The sequence below is a fragment of the Saimiri boliviensis genome, chromosome 2 (assembly GCF_048565385.1).
Source record: "Saimiri boliviensis isolate mSaiBol1 chromosome 2, mSaiBol1.pri, whole genome shotgun sequence".
Lineage (NCBI taxonomy): Eukaryota > Metazoa > Chordata > Mammalia > Primates > Cebidae > Saimiri > Saimiri boliviensis.
Genome location: NC_133450.1, coordinates 168,065,000 through 168,080,523, shown reverse-complemented (window position 1 = coordinate 168,080,523; position 15,524 = coordinate 168,065,000). Strand labels below are relative to the sequence as shown.

The window sequence follows — 15,524 nt, the reverse complement described above, 5'->3', positions numbered from 1 at the left end:
ATCCACCTGCCTTGGCCTTCCAAAATGCTGGGATTACAGGCATTAGGCACTGTACCTGACACACTTTTTAATGTTTCATTATTTACCTGTCTTATCTTTCCTTCTAGATTATAAACTACTTAACAGCAAGTCTTTATATAATAACTTATGTATACCTTATCAAAGTATGCATCTTTAATACCCTTTTGTTCCTAATATAATGTTACATGTTTTATATTTACGTACATAAATATATACACATATACATAAAACATGATTTTAAATGTTTTATAAGGGGTAAATGCTCAATACATGTAAGCCAAATGAATGAATTTTGGGAGCCACTCCTAGAAGGTTAGGCTGGTGTATGTAGTGTGGGAAGCTTTGAATAGCAGCCAACACGTTTTAAGAATGTACAGGGAGTTTTTGAACAGACTGGGAGAGTATGAGTGATTTTTCTTTTTGAGATGGAGTCTTGCTCTGTTGCCCAACCTAGGGTGCAGTGGCATGATCTCAGCTCACTGCAGCCTCTGCCTCCTGGGTTCAAGGGATTCTCCTGCCTCAGCCTCCTGAGTAGCTGGGATTACAGGTATGCACCACCAAGCCCAGCTAATTTTTGTATTTTTAGTAGAGATGGGGTTTCGGCACATTGTCCAGGCTGCTCTTAAACTCCTGACCTCAGGTGGTCTGCCTGCCTCGACCTCCCAAAGTGCTGGGATTACAGGTGTGAGCTACCATGCCTCTCTGGTATGGGTTTATAAGAGCAGTTTCAGAGGAGCTCATGAAACCCCTGGCGTGTACACAAATGTGTGCATGGACATACTTCAGGGGAGAAGGTCTGAAATTTTGACAAGCCTCTCAAACATTTTCATGAGCCAAACATTTTACCAGTAGGTATAATAAATGGAAGAGAAAGCCTGGAGTCCAGCTGAGCCAGAGAGCTGGAAGAAACCTTGGAAATCATGTGCATAAACCTCTTCATCTGGATCTCAGAAAAGTTGGGTTTCTATTTTGAGAACAGAGGATGAATTTTAAATACACATTAGTGGGTCCTCTTCATCTTGTTGAATCTAATATCCACATGCAGGAGTTTGCAGTGGTGAAATGAGTGAGTAATAGTACCCTGAGCAAAGGAACGGACTTTCCTGTAATACTAGTTTTCCAAAGCAAGGCCTCATTTATCCACCCACATGTCCAGGGGAGAGTCGGATTTTCATTTTGTTGCTTTCCTTCCTCTTAATCTGTTTTGTTCCTCCTTCTTTCTTCCAAAAGAAACACTCACCAGGGACCCACCTATGGGTGGGGACTTGGTTAATAATGTTTTTCAAGGAAATATGACTTCTCCTTGTTTGCCAGCTAAGGGAAACATGCCTCTTTCATGTCCCATATACAAAGAACAAGAATTTCCAATAAGTCACAATGACATTACTAAAAGGAAACCTGCATCCTGCCCAAACCTAAGACGAGAAATACGTGAAAACTTAAATGGATAGACAGATCCAACATCCCACTCCAGCTCAAGTAAAGCACTGAAAGCATGCCCTCTTCAAAAGGCCTGGGATCCTTGAGATTTAGTAGTGTCTTTGAGCCTCAAAAAATAATATCCTGGAGCTTTACAGGCTTATGAGAACATGCTGTAAGCCTATCATTGAATGGGATCCCAAAGGTGCATATATGAGCAAAAAAAGACCCAATACCCAATTCTCCTGCTTGTCCTTAAAGGAGATTATAAGTCCTGTCATAGCTCTAAGAAAAGCTGCAAATTGGGTAGAATTTTCTTTGGCATTCACTTTTCCTGTTTCCTGCCTCTGGTCTCCCTCTTGGGCTCCCTTCTCTTTCTTACCCTCATTTCAGGATATTCAAGTTATCCTTAATGCCTCCAGGGCTCCTAATTAAAGTCTACTCATCCATCCAGCCCACTGATGTATTAATTTAATTATCATTTATTTAAAGTCTATTAAGTGTCAAGCACTGTGTCTATTGGAGTACTAAGATGGCTGACAGGCTCCTGCCCTAGAGAAGATAGAATTTTCCTGGCTGAGAGTTTGGGTTTCATTCTCTAGGCAACTGCTTCTTAACCTTGGCTGTGTATTAAAACTACCTATGAGCTTTTGAAATACAGACAGACTGTTCTAACGGGTGAAGATGGGAGTTTGGGGGTCAGCATGCATTAGTGTGTATATTTTTAAAGCTCCACAAGGGATTTTACTGCAAGGTCAGATAATGGAGAGGTAGGGAGTCACTGAAGAATTCTCATCACATGAATTCTGAACTGTTGCGCAGAATTTTTTCTAGAAAGAAAATACTGTGCTGTTCTCCTAACCTTTTTTGATCCTCCTGTTGTTTTCTGCTGAAACTCTCTTCCAGGCTCTTTAGATTTCAGTTCTAAACAATTTAAAAGTGACATTACTCTTACTCATTAACTTAATTGCATTTTTAGCTCAGAGGAAATAGGGTCTTTACTTATGTTGATTTTTCTCCTTAAAATAAGTGGCTCTTTAAACAATTTTCTAAATTGACATTAAATTATATGCATTTACTACTTATAGCATATTGTTTTGAAGTAAATAACATTGTGAAATGACTAAATCTAGCTAGTAAACATAACACGTTACGTCACATAGGTTACCATTTTTGTGGTGAGAACACTTTACGCTTTCAGAATTTTTTCAGGAATATAATATACTGTTAACTGTATCACCATGTTGTACAACAGATCTCTTGAATTATTCCTCCTAAGTGAAATTTTATCTTTTGACCATGCCTCCCCAACATCCCCCAACCTGTCCCTAGTAACCATCCCAGCTCCTGGTAACCACCATTCTGTTTTAGATTCCACAGGAGTGAGATTGTGCAGTACTTGTCTTTACGTGCTTACCTTATTTCACCTAACATAGTGTCCTCCAGGTTCATCCATGTTGCTACAAATGACAGAATTTCCTTCCTTTTTAAGGCTGAATGGTATTCCATTGTGTGTATATGCCACATTTTCTTTATCCATTCATTCATTGATGGACACTTAGCTTAATTCCATATTTTAGTGATTGTAAATAATGTTGCAATAAACATAGGAATGTAGATATCTCTTTGACATCCTGATTTTATTTCCTTTAGATATATACCCAGTAGTGGGACTGCTAGGTCATATGGTATTTCTGTTTGTAGTTTTTTAGGGAATCACCACACTGTTTTTCATAATGGCTATACTAATTTATATCCCCACCAATAGTGTACCAGTTTTTCCATATCCTCACCAACAGTTATCTTTCGTCTTTTTGATAATAGCTATTTTAACAGGTGTGAGCTGATCTCTCACTGTGATTTTAATTTGCACTTCCCTGATGATTAGGGATGTTGAGCATTTTTTCATTATGTCTGTTGAAGATTTGTATATATAGTTTAGAGAAATGCCTATTCATACCCTTTGCCCATTTTTAAACTGGATTACAGTAGTTTCCCCCTTATCCTCGGGATATTTTTCAAGACCCTCAGTGGATTCTTGAATCAGTAGATAGTACAGAACCCTATTTATACATAAGTTTGACAACAGAGATGGCTGCTAAGTGACTAATGGGAAGGTAGCATATATCACATGGTTATGCTAGAAAAAGGGATGATTGATATTCTGGGCAGTTGAAGCCAGACAGTGCAAGATGACATCACACTTCTCAGAATGGCACATGACTTAAAAATTATGCATTGATTATTTCTGAATTTTTCCATTAAATATTTTCAGACTGTGGCTGACCACAGGTAGCTGAAACCACAGAAAACAAAACCGCAGATAAGGGGGCACTACTATATTCATTTTCTTGCTATTAAGTTGTTTGCATTCCTTACGTATCTTGAGTATTACCCTTTAACATATATTTTGCAAATATTTTCTCCTATACTGTAGGTTGTCTCTTCACTCTATTAATTGCTCGGTTTCTAGGCAGAAGCTTTTGTTTGATATAATCCCAGTTTTCTATTTTTGCTTTTGTTGCCTGTGTTTTTGGGGTCAGATCCAAAATGAATCACTGCCCAGACCAATATCATCGAGGTTTTTCTCACTTTTCTTCTAGTAGTTTTATAGTTCCAGGTCTTACATTTAAGTCTTTAATCCATTTTGAGTTGATTTTTGTATGTGATAGGAGATAAGGGTCTAAATTTATTTCTCTGCATGTGAATATCCAGTTTTCCCGACACTATTTACCTTTCCCCACTGTGTGTTCTTTGCGCCTTTGTCAAAAATCAGTTGGCTGTTTGTGCATGAATTTATTTCTGGCCTCTCTCTTCTGCCTCATTTGTCCATGTGCCTGTTTTTATGCCCATCCCATTCTGCTTTGGTTACTACAGCCTTGTAGCTTATTTTGAGGTCAAGTAGTGTGAGGCCTACAGCTTTATTCTTTTTGCTCAAGATTGCTTTAGCTAGTTGGTGTCTTTTGAGATTCCAGACAAATCTTAAGATTGTTTTTTCTTTTTCTTTCTTTCTTTCTTTTTTTTTTTTTTGAGATGCAGTTTCGCTCTTGTTACCCAGGCCGGAGTGCAGTGGCGCGATCTCGGCTCACCACAACCTCCGCCTCCTGGGTTCAGGCAATTCTCCTGCCTCAGCCTCCTGAGTAGCTGGGACTACAGGCACGCACCACCCCAGCTAATTTTTTGTATTTTTAGTAGAGACAGGGTTTCACCATGTTGACCAGGATGGTCTTGATCTCTTGACCTTGTGATCCACCCACCTCAGCCTCCCAAAGTGCTGGGATTACAGGCGTGAGCCACCGCGCCCGGCAAGATTGTTTTTTCTATTTTGTGAAGAATGTTATTGGTATTTTGATAGGGATTGTGTTGAGTTTGTGGATCTCTGGGCAGTATGGACATTTTAACAATATTAATTTTTCCAATTCATGAACATTGAATATTTCTCCATTTATTTTTCTTCTTCCAATTATTCATCAATGTTTTACAGTTTTCAATGTAGAAAATTTCACCTCCTTGGATAAGTTTATTCCTAAGTATTTTATTTTTGTGGTAGCTTTTTCAGATGGGATTGTTTTCTTGATTCCCTTTTCAGATAGTTTGCTGTTAATGCATAGCAATGCTATTGATTTTTGTACGTTGATTTGTATCCTGTGACTTTACTGAATTTGTTCATTAATTCTAATGGCTTTTTATGGAGTCTTTAGGGTTTTTTTTTTATATGTAAGATCACGTCATCTGCAAACAAAAATCATGTAATTTCTTCCTTTCCAATTTGGATGCCTTTATTTATCTTGCCTAATTTCTCTGGCTAGGACCTCCAGTAATAGATTGAGTAGAAGTGGTGAGAACAGGTATCCTTGCCTTGTTCCTGCTCTCTAGAGAAAAAGCTTTCAAATTTTCTCCATTGAGTATGATGTTAGCTGTGAATTTGTTAGATATGGCCTTTATTTTATTAAGGTACATCTTTTATATGCCTAATGTTTTGAGCATTTTTATCGTGAAAAGATGTTGAATTTTGTTGAATACTTTTTTACACCCAATGAAATAATCATATGGATTTGTCCTTCATTCTGTTATGTGCTATATTTATTGGTTTATGTATGTTGAACCATCCTTTTATTTCTAGGATAAATCAGCTTGATCATGGTGAATGATCTTTTTGATTTGCTGTTGAATTAGGTTTGTTAGTATTTTGTTGAGGATTTATGCATCCATATAATTAGTGATATTGGCCTGTAGTTGTCTTTTCTTGTTGTGTTCTTATCTGACTTTGGTATCTGGGTAATGCTGGCCTCATAAAATGAGTTCAAAAGTAATTGTTCCATTTTGATTTTTTAGAAGAGTTTGAGAAGAGTTGTTATTAGTTCTTTAAACATTTGATAAAATTCAGCAGTGAAACCATCAGATCTTGGGCTTTTTTTTTTTTGATGGAAGACTTTTAAAAAATTATTTTATTTTAAGTTCTGGGATACATGTGCAGAGTGTGCAGGTTTGTTCCATAGGTAAACATGTGCTATTGTGGTTTGTTGTACCTATCAACCCATCACCTAGGTATTAAGCTTCACATGCATTAGGTATTTATCCTGATGCTCTCTCTCCTCCTGCCTCCCCAAACAGGTCTCACTGTATGTTATTCCCTGACCATATGTTCATATGTTCTCATTGTTCAGCTCCCACTTATGAGTGAGAACATGCAGTATTTGGTTTTCTCTTCCTATGTTAGTTTGCTAAGATGGTGGCTTCCAGCTTCAACCATATCCCTTTAAAGGACATGATCTCATTCCTTTTTAAGGCTGCATAGTATTTTTCTTTTTTTTTTTTTTTTTTGAGACGGAGTTTCGGTCTTGTTGCCCAGGCTGGAATGCAATGGCGCGATCTCGGCTCACCACAACCTCCGCCTCCTGGGTTCAGGCAATTCTCCTGCGTAGCTGGGATTACAGGCACACGCCACCATGCCCAGCTAATTTTTAGTATTTTTAGTAGAGACGGGGTTTCACCATGTTGACCAGGATGGTCTCGATCTCTTGACCTCGTGATCCACCTGCCTCGGCCTCCCAAAGTGCTGGGATTACAGGCTTGAGCCACCGCGCCCAGCGCTGCATAGTATTTCATGGTGTATATGTACCTCATTTTCTTTATCCAATCTGTTATTGATGGGCATTTGAGTTGGTTCCACGTCTTTGCTATTGTGAATAGTGCTGCAATAAACATACATGTGCATGTATCTTTATAATAGAATGATTTATATTCCTTTGGGTATATAGTCAGTAATGGGATTGCTGGGTCAAATGTTATTTCTCAATCTAGATCGTTGAGGCAATAGTAAATAGCCTACCAACCAAAAAAGCCCAGGACCAGACAGATTCATAGCTGAATTATATGAGAGGTACAAAGAGAAGTTGGTACCATTTCTTCTGAAACTATTCCAAACAACTGAAAAGGAGGGACTTCTCCCTAATTCATTTTATGAGGCCAGCATCATCCTGATACCAAAAACCTGGCAGAGACACAACAAAAAGATAAAACTTCAGGCCAATATCCCTGATAAACATCAGTGCAAAAATCCTCAATAAAATACTGGCAAACCAAATTCAGCAGCACATAAAAAGCTAATCCACCACAATCAAGTTGGCTTGATCCCTGGGATGCAAGACTGGTTCAATATACACAAATCAATCAACATAATTCATCATATAAACAGAACTAATCACAAAAACCAGATGGGAGACTTTTTATTACCAATACAATCTACTTATTCATTATAGGTCTGTCAAGATTTTGTATTTCTCTATAATTCAGTCTTGGTGTGTTGTACGTGTCAAGAAATTTATCAATTCTTCCTAGATTATCCAATTTATTGCCATATAATTGCTCATAATAGACTTCTGTGATTGGGTATTTTTGCTGAATCAGTTGTAATATTTTCTTTCTAATTTGTGATTGTATTTATTTGAGTCCTCTTTTTGTTTTTCTTAGTCTAGGTAAAGGTTTGTAGATTTTTAAAAAATCTTTTCCAAAAGCCAACTCAATATTGTTGATCTTTTCTATTGTTTTTAAGTTTTCATTTCATTTCATAATGCCCTGATCTTTATTATTTTCTTTGTTCTACTAATTTTGAGCTTTGTTTGTTTTTGTTTTATAACGTTGGGCTGTTTATTTAAGTTCTTGCTTCTTTTCTGAAGTAGGTGTTTATTTCTTTAAATTTCCCTATTAGAACAGTCTTTGCTGGATTCCATGTTGTGTCTTTGTTTCCATTTGTCTCAAGAAACTTTTTAAGTTTCATTTTAATTTTACCATTGGCCCATTGATTGTTCAGGATTATATTGTTTATTTTCCATGTCTCTGTGAATTTTCTGAAGTTTCCCCTGTTATTAATGTCTTTTTCCATCCCTTCAGTTTAGGTCTATGTGTGCCCCTATGATGAAGTGAGTTTCTTGTAGACAACATATCACTGGGTCTTGCTTTTTTAAATAACTTCAGCCACTCTCTGTTTTGTAATTGGAGAATTTAATCCATATACATTCAATGTAATTATTGATAGTAAGAACTTACTACTGCTATTGTGTTAATTGTTTTCTAGATCTTTTGTTTTTTCCTTCCTCACTTGTGGCTTTGTGGCTTCCTCACTTCCTTTGTGGCAAAGTGATTTTTTTCTAGTGGTTTGTTTCAATTCCTTGCTTTTTGTCTTTTGTGCATCTACCATAGGTTCTTTTGCTTTGTGGTTAACATGAAGCTTACAAAAAACATTATGTAGTTATAGTAGGTTATTTTAAGCTGATAAAAACTTAACTGTGATTGCAAAGCAAAACAAATCTTTTCACTTTTACTCCACCCACCAACATTTTGGATTTATTCATGTCACAGTTTACATCTTTTAGTACTGTTTGTCTCTTGAGAAATTATTGTAGCTGTTATCATTTTTAATAGTTTTGGGTTTTTACATTCATTCTAAAGATGTAAATGATTTATCCACCACTATTACAGTACTAGAGTAGAGATGGTCCTCAACTTACAATGGTTTAACTAACAATTTTTTTACTTTGATGGTTTTATTGTGATATAACCTCATTATAAGTTGAGGATCTTCTTATGACTTATGATGGGGTTGTGGGTTCTACAGAATGTGTGTTACTTTAGTCCTATTGCAAAGTCAATATATTGTAAGTCAAACTATTATTAGTTAGGGACTGTCTGCTATGTTGCCAGCATTAAATGCACTTTTAACCTGAAATATTTTTTTACTTACAATGGGCATATCATAACCTTATTATAATTTGGGGAGCATCTGTATTCTGAATTTGTGCACTGTTACTAGTGAGTTTTATGCTTTTAGGCGTTTTGTGTTACTCATTGGCATTCTTTTTTTTTTTTTAAGCTTAAAGAACTTCTTTTAGCATTTCTTGTAAGACAAGTTTGGTTACAATGAACTCCATCAGCTTTTGTCTGTCTGGGAAAATATCTCTCCTTCATTTCTGAAAGACAGCATTGCTGGGGATATTATCCTTGATTGGCAGGGTTTTTTTTCCTTCCATATTTTGAATATATCATCCTACTCTTTCTTTGTCTGTAAGATTTCTGCTGAGAAGGCTCTGCTAGCTATATTGGAACTCCCTTATATGTTATTTGTGTCTTTTCTCTTGCTTCTATCAAGATCCTCTCTTTGTTTTGGATTTTGACAGTTTGATTATAATATGTCTTAGCACATTCTTATTTTGATTGAATCTGATTAGAAACCTTTGAGCTTCCTGTACCGGGATATATTTCTCCAGATTTGGAGAGTTTACTTCTGTGATTTTTTTTAAACAAGCTTTCAGCTCTTTTATCTTACTCTTTAGTTCCTTTGACTAGAATATTTGCTGTTTTGATGTCCCACAAATCCCATAAGCTTTTCCATTCTGTTTTATTCTTTTTCTTCTAGAACTGCATACTTTCAAGTACTCTGTCTTAGAGTTCACACGTTCTTTCTTCTGCTTGATCAAGTCTATGACCTATTGCTCTACATTGCATTTTTCATTTCATTCACTGTATTTTTCACTTCCAGAATTTTGTTTGATTCTTTAAAATTTTTTTAGTCTCTGTATTACATTTTTCATTCCGATCACTTGTTTTCCTCAATTCATTGCATTGATTCTGTTTGTTGCAGTTTGCTGAACTTCCTTAAAATGATTATTTTGAATTATTTGTCAAGCAGTTTATGCATTTTCTTTTATTTAGGGTCAGTCACTGACCCTTTATTTTGTTCATTTGTGATGTCATGTTTTCCTGATTATCATTATTATTTTTTTGAGATGGAGTTTTGATCTTGTAACCCAGGCTGGAGTGCAGCAGTGTGATCTTGGCTCACTGCAACCTCCGCCTCCCTAGTTCAAGTGATTCTCCTGCCTCAGCCTCCCAAGTAGCTGCAATTACAGGCATAAGCCACCATGCCCAGCTAATTTTTGTCTTTTTGGTAAAGACAGGGTTTTACTATCTTGGCCGGATGGTCACAAACTCCTGACCTCAGTTGAGCCACCTACCTCAGCCTCCCAAAGTGTTGGGATTACAGGCAGGAGCCACCATGTACAGCCTTTTCCTGATTATTCTTAATCCTTGTAGTCATGTGTTGATGTGCTTGTATTTGAAGAAGCATGTGCTTATTGCAGTCTTTACAAACTGGCTTTTTTTGAGAAAGTTCTACAGCAGACACACTGCTAGAGTGTACCAGAAGCCCAGGACAGATGCAGCTGGCATAGCAGGCTTTTGCCCTGCCAGAAATCCAGGTCCCACTGTGGCTGGTGCAGCTTTGCCTAAAGCCTGGGGCATGCTGTGGTTGGTGTAGTGCTGGGGCACATCAGAAGCCTGAGGCCACTGATGGCTCCCTGCTGCTGAGAGCTGTATGGATCCCAGAACCACTAAAGTTAGCCTGATGGTGATAAAGAGATTGAGTCTACCATGCAAGCCTGAAACCTGGGGTATTACAGACCTGACTGGTGCTGAGACTCATTCTTGTGTAAAAGACTGTGGGCAGGGGCAGTCTTCATGGTACTGAATTTTACAATGGTGGGTCCAGTATTGGAGCCCAAGAGAATGTCCTAAGTTCACTCTCTTCTCTTTCCTGTAAGTGGATAGTATCTGTCTCTGTGCTCTGCTGCTTGGAGTTGGGAAGGGGTGACACAGGTAAAGTAAACTGCTCTTTGTACCCTCTATCCTCTTCAATGCGTCTTTTCTTATTATTGTGCTACAATCAGGCACTGTGATCTCTTATCTATTTTTCTCAGCTCTTGTGAAGGTATTCCGTGGGTAGTTCTCTGTGGGTAGTTGTTCAAACATGTCTCTGAAGGGAGACAATCACTGGAGAGTATTACTCTACCATCTTTCTCCATCCTTCTTCTAAGTTGCACTTTTTATCACATAGTCATTACATTTATTCTTCCATCAATATTTAGCATTGTAATTCAATACTTTTCAACTGTTACTGGGCCTAAAACTTACTTTAGGCACTTACTAGCAATGCCTCTTTCTGAGTTCCATACCCAAGGTTGCTGATTCAGTGGGTTTGGGAGTATGCTCAGATATCTGATTTTTTTTTTTTTTTTTTTGAGACGGAGTTTCGCTCTTGTTGCCCAGGCTGGAGTGCAATGGCGCGATCTCGGCTCACCACAACTTCCGCCTCCTGGGTTCAGGTAATTCTCCTGCCTCAGCCTCCTGAGTATCTGGGATTACAGGCACACGCCACCATGCCCAGCTAATTTTTAGTATTTTTAGTAGAGACGGGGTTTCACCATGTTGACCGGGATGGTCTTGATCTCTTGACCTCGTGATCCACCCGCCTAGGCCTCCCAAAGTGCTGGGATTACATGCTTGAGCCACCGCGCCCGGGCTGATTTTTTTTTTTCCACTTTTTCATTAAGAAGATTTTAAAATAAAGCTGGAAAAAAGTACTAAAGATACTTCTATACATTCTACCTTAATCCAACAATTTGTTGGCATTTTGCCATATTTGCTTTATATCTCAACTTGTATGAATGAGTGTATATGTGTATTCACTACATATTTTTGTATTGTTCGAACACATGAAAGTAAATTTCAAATACTAAGACACTTCACTTTAGTACTCCAGCATGCATCCCCTACAAATAATAATATCCTCCAATATAACAAGAATACTATAATCACTCCTAAGATAATTAACAATATTTCTAAAATATTATCTATATTTTGCATTTTAACAGAAGGTTCTGGATCTAGTTTTCTGTCTTAAGTACAGTAGAACAAGTTTCAGACATTATGATAGGACAATGGAGAAGATTTTGGGGGAGCAAGCAGCAGGTCTTATGAGACAACACAAATAAGCCTCAAGTTAGTGCTGGGTTGATGTCACAAAGTACATCAGACAAATATCCTATCTTGCCAGAATGGCCACTGCACTTGACACACAGTCTAAACCAAGCCAGATAAGTTATCTGAGTCCTAGGAGACACTCCTACACACTGATTTCAACTATAAGACAAGGGAAACACTTTTTCTTGCCCTAGGAAACTTCAAAGAAAATCTTCCTGCCCTCATTTTTATAATAAAAAGTTGACTGGCAAATGTACAAAAAGGCATCTCTATAATTAACTATATAACGTGGTTTAAGTAATAAAGTTTGCTTCAGTGTAAATGATCAATCAAATTACTCCCCTCTGTGATTAAAGAGTTAAAATTGTGGCTCAGCTTCGTGCTTCAGGGCAGCTGTAAGGAATAGAAATCATGGTAGTTGTAGTGTGATAATTCTGCATGCTCTCTAATATTGTCTTCATAAAATAGCATCAGCTGCTGCTGCATACGGTATAATTTTAATATGCTCTTTTAATATTTACAGTATGCCTATAAAAGGTTTCATGATGACAGCTGGTGGTTCCCGTGGTAATTAATAAATGACAGTACAACTGTGATCAAATGGTTTCAGGAAAGACTCTCTCAGAATGCTGGCTTTCACAAATCCAGGCCTGGGTGTGATTTTGGGGTAAAGGGTTTTCTAAACCTGAGGTTGACCCCATTTTATTATTTGCCTATGTGGTTTTATAGAGTTTTATCTCTAGGTTCTTCCCAAACAGCAAAAAGTGGGAAAGGAGCAGATGGTGCAGTTTCTTCCAGCGTGTGTGCTAGGCTACCTGGTCATTATGGAGGCGGTCTTGACTGAAGAGCTTGATGAGGAAGAGCAGCTGGTAAGAAGGCATCACGAAGAGAAGGAGTTGCAAGCCAAAATTCAGGGTATGAAGAATACTGTTCCCAAGAATGACAAGAAGAGGAAGCAACTCACTGAAGATGTGGCTAAGTTGGAAAAAGAAATGGAACAGAAACATAGAGAGGAATTGGAGCAATCAAAGCTGACTGCTAAGGAGAATAAGATAGATTCTATTGCTCTTAACATTTCAAATTTGTACTTGAGAATCAGCCACCTTGGATATCAAAAGCACAAAAGAGAAGGGGAAAAAAGGCTGCATTGGAAAAAGATAGCTGAAACTGAAATTGAAAACTTATCAGGAGCCAGACATATGGAAAGTGAAAAACTTGCTCAAATATTGGCAGCCAGACAGTTAGAAATTAAACAGATTCCATCTGATGGCCATTGTATGTATAGAGTCATTGGAAATCAGTTGAAAGTATTGTGTTCTGACTGTGGTTGCCTTAAGAAGTCAGACCACTGAGTATATGTAAAGCCATGTGGAAGACTTTCCGCCATTTTTAACAAACCCTAATACAGGAGATACGTATACTCCAGAATAGTTTCAGAAGTACTGTGATGATATTGTAAACACAGCTGCATGGGGAGGTCAGCTTGAGCCAAGAGCTCTGTTTCACATTTTTCAAACACCAATAGACATAATACAGGCAGATTCTCCTCCCATTATAGTTGGAGAAGAATATTAAAAAAAAAAAACAACACTCAGACTTGTATATATGAGACATGCATATGGCTTAGGAGAACCTTATAATTCTGTTACCCTCCGTTGGTAAACATAGCTACTGAAAATTGCAGCTAAATTATACAATGTTGTACAATTATGTTTTAATACAGTGTGCTGAACTATTTCTATCAAGTGTTGGGTTGTTCTAAATGCAACTGAAAAATATAACTACCTTAAATCAGTTTTATGGCAAAGCTATTAACAGATACTTTTAGAAATATGCCAGAGATAAACATTAGCCAGTGTCTTCTTAGTGGAATTTAAAAAACTTGTAAGTCCATTGTAGAGAACATCATTCATAGACCAAGGTAGTACCCTATTTGCTGATACTTTCATTTATATAGGATCCTGGACATTCAGTTTTGTGTTGGAACAAATTTTCAATGTGTTTAATTCTCCGCTTTCCTCCTGTTACTAAAAACTTTCAAAATAACCATTTCAATGTAATTTGTCTTGAAGAAGTTTACCCAATATTGTTGGCATTGCAATAATGTAGTATGGTGAAGGCCAAATTAATTAATGCTTATAAAATGAACTAGATTGCAGTAACCATGGTATTGATGAGATTAATGCAGTGAACCTTTACTATTAATATATATAGCCTTATCAAAGCATGGCTAAAAAGCTTGCCTTCATAATTAAGAATTTTAAAATATTTATTTAGATGGGATTCAGTTGTTTAAAGACATGAGACAAATTCAAAGGTAAATAGATATTCTCTGTCAAATTTAAACCTCTAAAGAATTAGAGATTAGTTTTTTATTTGTGTATAACTTTAAAAAGACCTAATAGATTACTGTCTTTTTAATTCATTTATTATTCTTCGGTGTCTTTTAAGCAGCGGACTGCAGTTGGTATCATCATGTCTTAATTTCTCTCATAACTACACATTTTTATATTTCCTTTTATGTTTTCTACTTTGCTTTCCTTGAAGGAACAAGCATTTTGTGGCCTTTACCTTGTGCAGTTTTAGGGAGTGGCAATGTACAAGGTCCAAGGCCACATTTACTTGAAATTCTTCCTCTTTTTTTAAATCTGTCTTACAAGATATCTCCCTTTTTGCTTCATTCTTTAGGATTTGAAGAAAACATTTGCCACCTGTTATTTTGTTAGCCTTATTAATGTCACCTTCCCTTTAACTCAAATAGTTGAGAATTTTCATGTTACATATATGAATAAAGTTGAAAGCCACTGTGTGGAAGCTAAGACTTTATATAGTAGGTTTCTATGTGAACGGTTTATTTAGCTCAGATTGCAGGTTACTCACAACAGCATTCTTTTTAAGAGGATATATATACAAATGTCTTCCATAATTTATGTAAGAAAGAATTATGAAAATGAGACTTTATTGCTTGATGTATTTTTCCCAAATTAGAGACATAACTAGTAAGATTTAGCATCATTTATAACATTAAAATTTTTGCTCCATGACTACAACTAAATTTATAAGTAAATACTGGGTTTATAATTTGAAAAATGGGGTGTCACTCTTTTCACATACCCAGCAGGTAACAATGTGGGAAGTTGTAGGGTCATTGATAGCCAGTAAGTACTTCCTGAAGGCTTTCCAGTTCAAAAGAGTACAAGCCATTCTGCCTGCCAAACAAAATATATTCTCAAGGATGCCTGTTTTGTAACCCTTGATCTGAAGGGGAAAATCACAAATTAGGGGTTCAGGGCTCTTTTAGATGCATTCTTTAAAGGATCAGATTTAGTTTTGTTATTTTTTTATTCTTGAGATGGAATCTCACTCTGTTACCCAGGCTGGAGAGCAGTGGCATGATCTCAGCTTACTGCAATCTCCACCTACCAGAATCAAGTGATTCTCCTGCCTCAGCTTCCTGAGTAGCTGGGACTACAGGCATGTGCCACCACATCTGGCCAACTTTTGCATCTTTTGTAGAGATGGGACCAGCATGTTGGCCAGGCTGGTCTCAAACTCCTGCTTTGGCCTCCCAAAGTGCTTGGATTACAGGCATGAACCACCACACCCAGCCAGACATAGTTTTAGCTTTGTGCTCTAGTCTTCATGGAATGATTTAGTTCTGTCAATAGATTGCCAAGTAGCCATAGACAATATGTAATGAATGGACATGGCCATGCAACAATAAAGTGTTATTTACATGGGCAGAGTGATGAGCGTGGTAGTTTGTT

General features: G+C 37.2%; 1 pseudogene; it reads left to right on the top strand.

Moving 5' to 3' along the window:
- Positions 1 to 12,256: 12,256 nt before the first annotated feature.
- Positions 12,257 to 14,484, top strand: LOC101047048 (deubiquitinase OTUD6B pseudogene; annotated as a pseudogene).
- Positions 14,485 to 15,524: the final 1,040 nt, after the last annotated feature.